The sequence below is a fragment of the Myotis daubentonii genome, chromosome 15 (assembly GCF_963259705.1).
Source record: "Myotis daubentonii chromosome 15, mMyoDau2.1, whole genome shotgun sequence".
Classification (NCBI taxonomy): Eukaryota; Metazoa; Chordata; class Mammalia; order Chiroptera; family Vespertilionidae; genus Myotis; species Myotis daubentonii.
Window position 1 is genome coordinate 42,253,888 of NC_081854.1, and position 13,200 is coordinate 42,267,087.

Here is a 13,200-nt window from a genome sequence, read left to right on the forward strand (position 1 = left end):
TCAATAAAAATACATTTTTTTTAAAAAAAAGAAAGATAGAAAGCTCAAGGACCAGACAGGGCCAGCTAGCGAAGGGCCCTGGGCCCACGGAGGGGTTGGGATTTCACTCCTTTTCTCCGGCTGCTTTGTGACGCCTCCTTCTCCTCCTTTCAGTCTTGGCCCAACTGGCACCTTCTCGGTGAGGCCCGCGGCCCCTGTTCCCCTTTGCCCCCTCCCCCCAGCGCCATAGCCCCTCCAGGCGCATCTTTCTCCACAGCACTATGACCCCGGGCCCCGTGTGTGTTCCGGCCACCTGCCCCCCAGCACCCCGCCCCACCCCACGCCCAGCTAGAACTCCCTCCAGGGGGGTGCTCCCACCCTATCGCTCTGCCAACACCTGCTCAACCCACACTCCTGCTGATGGATGATTCTCTCTCTTCATTGCTGTTTCGAACTCTCTCTCCCTCTACCTTCCTCTCTGAGGTCAAACCTCCTCACCTAGGGCCCCTCAGCGCCCCAGAGCGATGGCCCCGGGACACGTCTGAGCCCTAATCCCCGGGCACAGTGAACCCACGGTTACCGGCAAAGCAGAACTAAGGCTTTGTCCCAAGCAGCTGGCCTTCGGGAGAGCGTCCTGGGCGATCGGGTGGGCCTGAGCCTCGGAGGGCCCCTGGGTGTGGAAGACAAAGGCAGGTCAGAGTGACGCGGTGAGAGGCTCAGCCAGCCTTCCAGATGGAGGCCGGCAGCCCCTGGAAACCAGGCCAGGCAGGACCAGATTCCCCCGGAGAGCCTGCGACTCCTCGACTGCAGCCCATTGTGGACTTCCGACGCCCGGAGCTGCAGGAAAGAGCATCCAGGTTGTTTTAAGCCACCAAGTTCGTGGTCAGTGGTTACAGCAGCCACAGGAAGTAAACACACAGGCAGAAACATGGTCCTGCCCGCCCCCCCTTCCTGTCACGGCATGAAGTGTGGTGAGGACGCGTCTTCCTCCGTGTTCCTGTGAGGACGGAGGCGATCCGAGGGGCTCACACACACGTAGCACCGTGCCTGGCACACAGCACGGCCAAGCGGCAGCTGTGGGGGTACATTCACTGGGGCTGCTGCCTCGACCTCCAGCCGGGCATCCTGGGGCTGCCCAGGGCTCATAAGGACCCGGTTGGTTCCAAATCTGTGAAATCCTACACCCCTGCCACCCCTCAGAGAGGACGCCTCCTGGTCCCCTGCCTCCTGCGTTGGGGACGTGAGCCCTCCAAACCTGGCCGACACCCCAAGGGAACAATTCTGTCTGCCCCAGCCTGGCGGCTCACCAGCACACACGGATCCCATGGCAGGGGCTGGGCGGATGCTCGAGAGATGGAGGTACTGGAAACGGCCCAGAAGCCTGGCTCAGGGGCTCGTTCCTCCTTACACCCGTCCTCTGCTTCATTCAGAGACCACGGTCTGCTGGGAGAACTTGGCCAGACACCCCCCCTTGGGTCTCAAGTCCCCCATCTGTAGAATGGGAAGCTTGGAACAAATGGTGTGCAAGTACCTCAACATCTTACCTCCTGACACTTCACGGAAGAGCATATATCAATAGCAAACACATGTGTAAAAGGTGATGGACATCATTAACCATTAGGGAAATGCAAAACCACAATGAGCCCAGCAGGCGTGGCTCAGTGGTTGAGCATCGACCTATGAATCAGGAGGTCACGGTTCGATTCCCAGTCAGGGCACGTGCTCAGGTGGCAGCTCGATCCTCCTTGTGGGGCGTGCAGGAGGCAGCTGATGAATGATTCCCTCTCATCACTGATGTTTCGAACTCTCTCCCTCAACCTTCCTCTCTGAAATCAATAAAAATATATATATTTTTTAAAAACACAATGAGATGCCGCTGCGCACCAATGAAAAACCAAAGATAATTTTGAGAAGTTTTATTTCCATTTACAAGAGCAGAGTCTACAACATTGGTGTGGGTTACAGGGAGCTGAAAAAGACGAGGCTTCCTCACAGAGCCGGAAAACCCAACATTAAATCAACAGGAGCAAGAGCTTAAATACCCACAGGGAACTCCTGCACCCCTTCCCGCACTCCCACCTAGTCCACTCTCGTTCCGCTGGATCTGGGGTTAGCGTCCGCTTTCACGAAGCCGGCTGCTTCTGGACTAAGACGAGCCCTGGACACCCTGGCTCAGTCCTTGGCCGAAGGGATAGTCTGAGAGCTGCTGAAGTCATGGCAGCTCAGAGGCCTGCACCCAGAGTCCAGCCTTTAAAGCAGTGGTTCTCAACCTGTGGGCCGTGACCCCTCTGGCGGTCGAACGACCCTTTCACAGGGTTCGCCTAAGACCATCCTGCACATCAGATACTTACATTACGGTTCATAACAGTAGCAACATTACAGTTATGAAGTAGCAACGAAAATAATTTTATGGTTGGGGGTCACCACAACATGAGGAACTGTATTAAAGGGTCGCGGCGTTAGGAAGGTTGAGAACCGCTGCTCTAACCAATAATGTCAGCGCGGAGGACGGACGTTTCTCCGTCAGGATACAGTACAGAACTATTTCATGACTTTAATGGGTGTCTCCCCCGAGGGTAAACACAGGTGGGCAGTGGGGACTGAAAATCCGCCAGGGACTCCCCGTAAAACGTACAATGTCTAAAATACGTTAACATTTCGTCCATATAAGCTTAGCCTCAGGAAGGCTGAACATGTCTTCTGACCTGACAACTCTCCTCATGCAAATCTTACAATAGTAACTCATCACACAAACCCAATCGTTCCTGGCATCTCTCTTAATGAGGTGCAAAAACAAATGTCTGTGATTTTCCAGGGCTCCCCTGGGCAATCTCAAAGACCATCAGAGGTGTCAAAGACATCCTGAATGTTCCCTTCCATTTTTTTTCTGTATTTATTAAAATATTTGGGAAGGCAAAATCTAAAGAATTGTCAGAAGAGATCCAGACTCTTCGTTACTATGTGAGCACAGGTGCCTGACAAACCCTGCTTACCTGTTTAATTAAGTGATAGAATTTAAAGGGAAACAGACCCAAGAGTACTGAAGACTATGGCCACCTACAAATTTACACACAAATGTTCACAGCAGCATAATTCAAAAGAGCCAAAACGTGGAGACAACCCAACCCTCATCAACTGGTAAATGGAGACTCAAAACGTGGTGGCACACAGTGTCGCTCAGACTCGAGTTCGGTGGAGCCGACACCCAGCCCAGCGACAGCCCTCGCCGTGGGAACGGGGAACGGCTGTCACGCTCTCAGCTCTCCTGGCTGTTTTCCCTCAGCTAAACGCGGTGACTCCTGGTACCCAAAACCTCATGGAACCTGACAGGAGCCTTCCAGACGCTCAGGGGTCCTTAAAGGGGTCACCGTACCGGATGACACACAACATGGAATTGTCAAATCCCCCTCATCACTTCTCTGCCATCTTCTAGCGGAACCACAGCAAGATCCTCTGGAGCAGATAAAGAAGCGACTCAACGCATTGTCCTCGACCATCCGGCCAGGGGTCACCCTCTGGCTCCCGATCGCAGGGAAAGGGACGGAAAGAAAGCCGCAGGGACAGCAGGGGCATCATGTCCACAAAGGCACCCATCAGACCTCCACAGATCCCCACCCGACATCCACCACAAAGAAACCAAACCATGTCCCATCCAGCCACAAGGGCAAAGTCCGCCAAGAGGGCGAGGAAGACCACCACCACCCAGGAATCTGGACAAGTCACCCAGAAGAGCACAAGTAGAGGATCAACAACAACACGGTTACGCCGAGAAATCCCCTCAGATGCGGAAACTGTAGAAGTTGCTGAAACGGCAGCGTCAGAAGAATCTACATCACTAGACCCAAAAACAATAGCACACGCAATGAGCCAGGTTCAAGGAATGCTCTCCGCCCAGAGACTCGACCAAGCAATAGAGCTGTAATTTGCAATTTGCAGTCCACTTTGCTTCAATTGATCGAAGTGCTCAAGAAGCCTCCTGAGGCTACTACATCACTTCAGGAGGTGTTAATGATGGCTGGAAGCAACGAGAAGAAGCTCAAAGAGATGCAAGAAAACATAGGTGACATCAAAAGACTTATAAGTAGGTTAAACCTTTCTTCTATGTCTCTACTCACCCACCTCAAGGACATGTTGACTTAACCCCGTGTCTTGAACCACAAGCAATCGCTCCTGCCGCAGCCCCGAGAGCAGCAAGCTGCCGCATCCTCAAAACCTACTGAGTAGAGCGTTCTTAAAGTCCTACTCTTGTTGGTGATTCAGAAAAAGAAAGAAACGCCGCAGACCGTCAGAGCTTGCAGAGCGCGTCCCTGTGGGGCCGATGGCCCAAGCGTTCATTGCGCAGGTTGCGCTCATGCCACCTTTGCTGAGACGCCGCCGTACGTGGCGATGAGGGCCTTCATCGAGGAAGGTCTGCCTCACGCTAGTCTACTTTCTGGAGTCGGCCAGGAGCTTAAGCCATTTGGAGCTGGAACACAGCCTCCTTGAGGAACATGGCCCACCCGTGTTCCCTTTTCTAAAGGCTCTAAGACTGGAGGGGCAGGAACGCCTTGCTCCCGTGAGCTTCCCAAACCTGTGCCAGGTTGCAAACACAAGGAAGAGGAGCGAAGATCCCACGTTCCTTGGCCACAAGTCAACCACGGAGCAGCTCTCACACACGCCCGAGTACGAAGTAGACGCTGCCTGAGCAAAAACAGCCAGCAGGATGAGGCTACTAGAGGCCAGAGATGCTGAAGGCCTCAAGCTCGCCTTTGGGGCGACTGAACAAGTGTCAGTCTCCCTATGGCATCCAGTGAGGCCCCATCTTCTGCAGATATGATTAAACAGCTTCCTGCAGCTATCAGTCCTAATGGCAGTTGTACTTAATTTTTTAAAAAGTGGTATATCCAAACAATGGAATATTATTCACCCATAAAATGCAATGAAGCACTGATCCATACTACAACATGGATGAGCCTCAAAGACATCATGCTAAGCAAAACAAGCCCACAAAAGGCCACACATTGTATAATTCCATTTACATGAAAGGTCCAGAACAGGCAACCATTGACGCTGACAGCAGACTAACAGCTGCCAGGGGCTGCAGGTGGGGAGGGTAATGGGAGTGATTGCTAATGAGGATGGGGTGTCACTTGGGAAATGTTCTGGAATTAGGTAGAATTAGATAGTGCTGGTGGCTGCACAACCGATGAATATCCTAAAACCCCCTGACCTGACTCTCTACAGAGGTAAATAATATCTTAATTCCCTTTTTAAAAAACCTGTGCAGGCTTGGCTCGTGCAATGACTAAAATAAGCAGATAAACATGGCTTGCTCATAAGCGAGGGGTTTTTGCTCAGTGTGTTTTAAAATAATCTATTCCAGGGCATGAAAAATTCAACATGAAGCGGCAAAGGGTTTTCTGGCAAGACACAGAATCTCAGTCCTCTAGACCCATCTTCCGTATTATAGGCAACGGCATGCATCGGTAAACCAAGGGGGCAAGCCCACAGAGCCTGAGCAAACACAACACATTTCAAATATAAGGCGTGTCGGAGTTTCTTTCCAGAGGCAGGTGTATCAAATAATACAAACAGAATTCCTTCTCCAGACTGTGTCCCTCACAGCGCCCTTTCACATGGGAGACAAACGGACACCTTCCTGAAGGGCCGTCTGCAGAGGCAAAACTGCTTTCATAATAACGCCAGCATGCTACTTACGTTCACATGCCATGCGTTCCTCATTGCTACCTTCAAATAAATCACTGCCCGTCCCTCGCCGCCCCTGCTTCGATGGCTAACGCGGTAGACAGCAATAGCTTTAACCCACATAAACAAAAGCTCTTTGGGGAATCTCGGTGAGTTCTCAGATTGTAGGGGGGGAGGTCACATGTGAAACACACGGTGTAGGCATGCCCTCCCTTCCAGGAGCATCCCCCCCCTCCCCCTCCCGCCTCTTCCTCCCCCTCAGGCCTGCCGCTCCCAACCGCTAAGGAGCCCACAGGACTTGCCACCAGGGAGCCACGGGGCAGCGGCCGCTGGGGCTGGGCTCAGCCCCCGAATACGTCCCCAAGGCCCCCTTTCATCTGACTTCTTAGTGAGCCGAAGCCGCCCGCCTGGGCTCCCGTGCCCGCCTCGCCTCTCTCCTGTCACTTCTTCTATCCTAGGCCCTTCCTTGTTTCACTGTCCCCAGCTTTAATAAATGCCCTCGAAAATTTTTTTTTAAACCGTGTAAAAGGAACAGAATAAGAAATGATACAACACCCCCCCGCCCTGTGCCCTTCGCCAAAGCACCTCATCAGTCCAAAGAGCCGGTCCGCTTGTCCACTGACTCAGGAAGGGAAGCAGCAGCACAAGCTAGTGAAACCGAGGGAGCAGAAAACATATCATGCCGCTGCCGACGGCAGGCATTTATTCAACAAAGAAGGAGTGAACACGCGGGCGCCCATCAGCTTCCTCTTACGGAGACGGAGCAGTCATGGCTTGCAAAGGAAGGAAGTAAATAAAAGTGAAGATGAAGACGGACATGAGAGGACCTGCGACCAGGCCAGTGCAGAGAAGCCTGACTCACTCCCTGGCTCTCCGCTCCCAGCAAATGGTACCCGCAGTTTAAGTGCAATAAGGCTGCAAAGAACACACCTGCTGAGCAGAGCAAGGTGCAGCGAGCCTGCTGAGGACCCGGTGCAATTCTTTCGTACGACACAGCAATAGAAGGCGGGGGATGGCAATCTGCCATGAACTGAGGCCTGAGCTTCAATGCACCCTCTGCACCAGAGGGTCCCGCCCACCCCACCCCCAAGCGAAATACTTACAGGCTCCCCAACCCAGCGGCAGCCGGCAGTCGACCAGGACAGAGCTGACAGCACACAGAGACCCTCCCCGGGGCACCCAGCCTCAGGATCTTCCATGTCCATGAGCAGTGAGGAGTCGAGGGGGAGGGGGATTTGGCCTCGGGGAGCAGCTGCCGGGACAGGGAAGGCAGGCGGGTTGGGGAGATGCCATAGACTATGAAGAGACCACACGGTCACCGAGGGGCTTGTTCAGTTGCGGGGATGAGGGTGGGAGTGCTGGCCAGGTGGGAAGAATCGTACCCAACGGAGAAATAGGCAGAAAGAGACAGAAGGGGTTGGGGGGACTGTCTGTCATCCTTGCAAGTGGACACTTTTAAGGTGCATGAGTGGGAGTGCCCGGCGGGGGGGAGGGGAGACCCAGCAGAGATCCCGCGGGTGTACACAAAGGGCATGCGCTCCCTCACGTTAAACCAGCGACAGGGGCATCGCACATCCCACGGCCACTCCGCTCCTCAGCTGTGACGTGTCTCACGTGGGACAACGAGAGTTCGGAACTCGAACCCCAGGCGTCAGGCCGCACTCACCCTGGGGGTTATACAGAGAAGAAACTAAGCAGACCCAGCCCTGCCCCCGGCCCAGGCTGCTGCACGGTTACCATCACACATTCTCGAGCCTCCCGGAGCCCCACACGGAAGGCCCGTCTCTCATCCTGTCCATCTCGGAGATTCCGATGGGCCCCTCCCTCTGCCCTCAGTCATATGCCAGGGACACTGGCTGCTCTGGAACCGCCCCTCTTCAGGACCAACCAGGTAAACGACAGGAGGGCCCAGTGCTGAGAGAGAACATGGGGCCTCCTCCATTTCAAGGCACGAAACCGAGCGCACGGAGGGTGTGAACGCACGGCTTGCAGGCCCCAAAGCAGCCCGCCCTCCCGCAACAGGGACAAACCACCAGCCGGGGCAGAGCAGGGCCCACGGCCTGTGGGGAGCAGGAGGCGGGAGAGGGGCTGGCAGCCCTGGCCGCTCCCAACAGGACCCAGCATCTCACCATCCCCCCTTCAGAGGGACTGCGAACGTTTGTTAGAGCAGAAATTGCAACTGGAAGGTCAAGGCTTAGGAAAAGCAAGGTTTCTGAGAGTTCGTGAAGAAAACGACACCGAGCGAAGTCCCAGAGCGTCTCCTGATCACAACACAGACCTACGTCACAGGCGCCCCCAGGAGTACTGTCAGCGCCCAGTTATCAGCCTAGCGGGGGGACTCCTCAGCTCGCCCCAAAGTGCTGAAGAAGGGGGGCTGCTACTCGGGACTCCCTTTCCAGGGCCACTCTTCTTGGCTGCTGGTTTCCTGAAAATCACTAACGTCCAGAGACACCCCTGAGAAGATGGGCTATTTCATCAAGGCCACGGCGGCTGGCAGGGCCGCTGAAGAGCCACAGCAAAAACAGAAAGGGCAAGCGAAACGGGCCGGCGGCAGGGAGGCCCCGCGTTCCGGAGAAAACGTTAGAGCAGAAGCGAACCCAGGCCGCAGAGCTCCTCTCCGCGAGGAGAGCCGGCCGTGAGCACACACCCGGCCCCCGGCCCCCGGCCCCGCGCAGGGCGCACCCCGCTCGCGGCGGCATCGCGGGAGCGACAAGTCAGAGAAAGCAGTTGAATGCCAGGGTAAGGAAAACACAAAGTCTGACGAGTCAGATCAAATACACCTTGTCCGCAGTGGTACCAGCGAGGCGGCCGCACCCTCCTCTCCCGGACAGAGGCCCCGCTCTGCCATCGCAGGGGCAACGAGGAGGGCGTCCAGCCTGTGCCCTGTGGAGGAGGCCAGCCCTGCAGCACAAACGAAGTCAGGAAGGAAAAGAGCCTTCCAATCCCGGGGGTGCCGCGCGTCCCTCCCGCGGCAGGAGCTGGGACAATCAGAGGGGGAAGGCCGCCGGCCAGCGTGGCCCAGTTGGTTGGGTGTCGTCCCATGCACCGAAAGGTTGCCGGTTTGATCCCGGGTTGCGGCGCAGGCCTGCCTGGCGGGCTGGTGGGCACGCAGGAGCAGCCCATCGACGTCTCTCGCTCAGCGATGTTTCTCTCTCTCTCTCCCTCCCCTTCTCCCTCTGCCTCTCCCTTCCTCTCTCAAAAATCAATAGAAACATTTTTTTTTAAAAAAAGCAAGGCAAGGAAGGAGGGAATGCTCCCTGCATGCGGTCCGTGCTCACCTGAAAAATAAATGGCAAAACCGCGCGGGCCTCGATGCGGGCCGTCGGCCACGGGCGTGTGGACGCACAGCCAGGCGGCCCCTCGGGAAGGAGGGAGAGCAGAAGCCGCTTGAGGACGTGAACACGAGCACAGAGAAAACCCGAGACCTGAAGAAAAAAATGAGAAAAACAAGGCCCTGTAAAATGTACACTGTGTTCTAAACAGGAGAGCCATGAGCACAGAGACACACATTTCGGGACAAACACACCCAGAAAGACTCTTGCAGTAAACAGTGACCCGCAAAGCGGCCCCGGGAAGTCAACAGTCACAGGAGACATCCTGGAAGCCACGCAGCGACCAGCCGGTGCCGGGGCCCAACCACCGGAAGAGGTGACATCTCGCTCCCAACAAGCCAACCCGCGGACGCGCCCTCTTCCTGCCGACGGAGCCCGGCCTGGCCAGGAAGGCCCAGCACCCGTTCCCAGGGGTCGCCGCAGGCCTCCAGTGCAGGGCCTGCCTCCCAGCTGGTACAGCTGCCCGTCTCCCCGCCCATACATGCAAGAAACCCTTCCTTCTAAAGAGCTGGACGCCACAGGCCACCGGTCCTTTCCATGATTCCCATGGTCACACCAAGACGCCCAGCCCACGGGGGAGGCCACCACCCTGTCCGTCCACCTGATGGTTCCCCCAAGAACGAATTTCTCTTTTCCCAAGAGGGTCTACCAACAGCAGAGCTCGCAGACAGCCCCTGCGGCCTGGGTTTGATGAAGATGCGCCCACGGCTCCTTCCCACCACCAAGGAGCCAGTCTGTAAGTCCTCCGCCCTCCCGGAGGTCCACTCCAGGCTCATCTAAGGTCCCGCCTGTGCTTTGCTGGAACCCTTCACGTGTGCAGGTGCCCCCGGGAGCGCCACCGTGTCACAGTGTCGAGGAGGAGCCAACTCGGTTCCTACAAAGGTGGCCGGGCCCGGGCCCCCCCTGCCATCACCTGCCCCAGCAGTCCCCCCCCCGCCCCCCGGTTCCCCCACCAGCTGGCCCCACCTGTGGAGACTGGCCGTGCTAGCACTGCCCCCACGGGCTGTCTAGCAAAGAAGATTCCACACTGTTCTGACCGCTGCACCGCGGTCCTGGGGCCGTCTGCCCAGCCTGAGGAAATGCATGCTTGGAGGTGCCATCGGCAGTTAACTCCACACCTGATACCCCAGCTCCATGGCGACCCCGCTCGTATGAGGAACGAGAATCTCCAGCACCGCACGTCCATGATCTGCACCATCGACTTGGTCGATGTCGTGCAGCCCTCACCATCCCAGCGCCACCGTTTAGGATCCCAGGACAACAGCTACAGCAAGAACCACCTCTTCGCTTTAAAATAAACAGCACCCCTCCCGGGGCGCACATGCCTCCCCCAACTCTGACTGTCACGGCTCAGCCACAGTGTCCCCAGGTCCTACTTGGAACCCTGGCCACCGAGCTCACAGGGCCCGATGTGCAGGTGACGGCACAGGTCCCTAGGACTGCCGGGGGACTCCGACGGCACCCCCCAGAGCCCGACTTCACCCTGACTCTCATCCCCGGGGCCGCGGACGAGACCCCCAAACCCCGCAGAGCAGAGGCCAATTCAAGGCAAACACGGGGTGGGCACGGGTTCCCGCGGTCTGAGGCAGGGCGCACCCAGGGCGCTCCTGGCTGGACCCACAGCCTTTCCAACGCTGGCTGCCCGGTTCCAGGCATGGCCGGGGCCGCGCTGGTGAACCCACGGCTGACGGAGCCCCGGGAGCCAGCAGCTCCGTGAGCGTCCGGAGAAACAGCTCCCAGCGTCCGGATGAACCTTCATCACTCATGAGCAGCGACACCTCTGCTTGGAATTACCGGGAAGATGTCAGAGGAGGAGGAAAGGGGGAAGCAAGAGGAGAGCCAGCCCTGTGCCCCATTCGATTCGTCTGTGGAGGACAACCAATCACTGAACAAGAGGCAAAGGCCCTCATCACACCCAGGACGCCCCAGCAGGGGCGCCGCGAGCGGGTGCTTCTCATCTCCTAACGCGGGCGGGCCCTCCAGTGCGTCCCGTCAGCCTCCCGCTGGGCCGTCCCCACAGAACTGCCGGCTCAGTTTTAACGGTAGCCCAGGTTTTCATTCATGGTAAAGGAACTCACAATTGAGATTGCAATGAAAACTGAGTCCCGGTCAGGTACCGCTGCCCCGCAAACTCGGGGACCAGTATGTCAGAGAAACAGGGCTGCGGGCCAGCAACTTAGAAACGCCTGTGGCAGGATCCCACGGGACCGGCCAGGCCAGACCGCGCCTGGAAGTAGTCAGAGACCAACAGAACAGTAATCTTGCCCGGCCGGCGTGGCTCCGTGGGTGAGCGGCGACCTATGAACCAGGAGGTCAGGGTTCGATTCCCGGTCAGGGCACATACCCGGGTTGCGGGCTCCATCCCCAGTAGGGGGCGTGCAGGAGGCAGCCAATCAATGATTCTCCTCACTGATGCTTCTCTCTCTCTCTCTCTCCCTTACCCTTCCTCTCTGAAATCAATCAAAAATAATTTTTAAATAGAGTGAGAAAAAAGAAAAAGAAAAGTAATCATGCTAAACGTCAGCACAGCCAGCAGCCACTTCCCGAGGGCTCGCTGCACAGGGGGCATGGCCAAGCAGTGATTCTCAAACCGGAGGCGAGTCTGTCCCCTTCTCCGCTCCCCAGGGACATGTGGCAATGTCTGGAGATATTTTTCATTGTCACAACCTGGAGGGCCAGGGATGCTGCTAATCATCCTACAATATATAGACAGCCCCCCAGGACAAAGCATTATCCGTCCCCAAATGTCAATAGCGCTAAAGCTGAGAAAGGCATCTGAAAGCCCCACCCCTCTAAGTCAGTCTGTAGGCTTCCCCGGGGGAAGTATTGACACACATACGCAGGCACAAAGCTTTGCAGTTTGGGGCATTAATTCCTGACGCCCTTTCATGAACACCCCCCACACACACACACACCGGGCACCCAGGGGTACGAGGTCAGGGGCTCCTTTTAGAGTCTATCCTTGTAAAGAAAAGGAGCCCCTCTCAAAAGAACCTTTGGCGCATGTGACCTTATTCAAACCGCACAGCCACGCAGGCGGGTTGGGACTGTTAGGATCACCGTGGAACCGAGGAGCCGGGTGCAGGTGACTTTCCAGGTGACACAGCAGGCTGGGCAGCTGCCGGAGGGCGCCCCGGTTCCAGCCGGAGGGCACCCCAGTTCCAGCCGGGCTTTCCTTCGGGTCACACTCTCCTCCTCCCGCCCCTCCCCGCTCTGGGAGATGGCGTCAGCCGACCAGCCCCATCCCCGTCTCACCAGGGCAGACGTGCGGACACGGACACCTGACCTGAAGCAGAGGCCACTCCCTTCGTGGGGCCCACATTTTCGGGGAGAGGGACCCTGCCCTGACCCTCCCTCTCTGGTGGTCTCCGGGCTCCCGGCTCCAGGCGGGAAGCCTCGCAGTCTCCGTCAGCTCCTCTTCATCTCCAACCACGCTCACCCGCAGACATGACCAGCCCCACCTGTAGCTGCTTCATGGGGTGAGCATGTCAGCACCGAGGCCCTGCACCTGTGCACCCAGCCTGCCCACGCGGGGGGCGCCGGCCCCGCTCCGCGCTCCTCGCAAGCCAGCAGCCAACCGATGTCTGGAAATGAATGAGGAACGGCAAGTCCTCCATGACGCCTCTCCCCGACTGCCTCGGTCTCTCTGCTTTTGTTTCCTTGCAAGAGGCCGCTTGTGGGCCAGGCGGGGACTGACGCCTGGGCTCGGACATCCATGCCCCTCGGGGCTCCCTTCAGCCTGATCGCAGGGCTCCTGCTGGAACCACCCAGCACGTGCGGCACCTTCGCGTCCCTGGAGGCCTGTGACGATCAAGAAACTGCGTTCAAGCCAAGCGTGTTCAGAGGCACGTTCCTCTTAGTTTGCAAACACACACACACACACAAATCTAAAAAGTAAGTCACCTTTCAAAACCCTTCATCTCAGCCTCCAAGGCCGCCTGACGGCCCCCTAGACTCTCTGAGTCAACAAGAGACCATTGACATTCCTATGGCTCCCACTGTGGGCTTTGGAGTAAGACACTGGGAACTGCAACACAGACGGGCCAAGGCCCGGATGGTACCCTGAGTGCCCACCCCGGTCCGCTAGCTCTGATGGAGGGAGGGATCCAGGCACCTCCTCAGCTCCTCCAGGCCTCCCTCCTCTCGGGGATCCTCCCTGTCCCCGGACCAACCCGGAATTTCTCAACACATTCTGGCTGCCCCC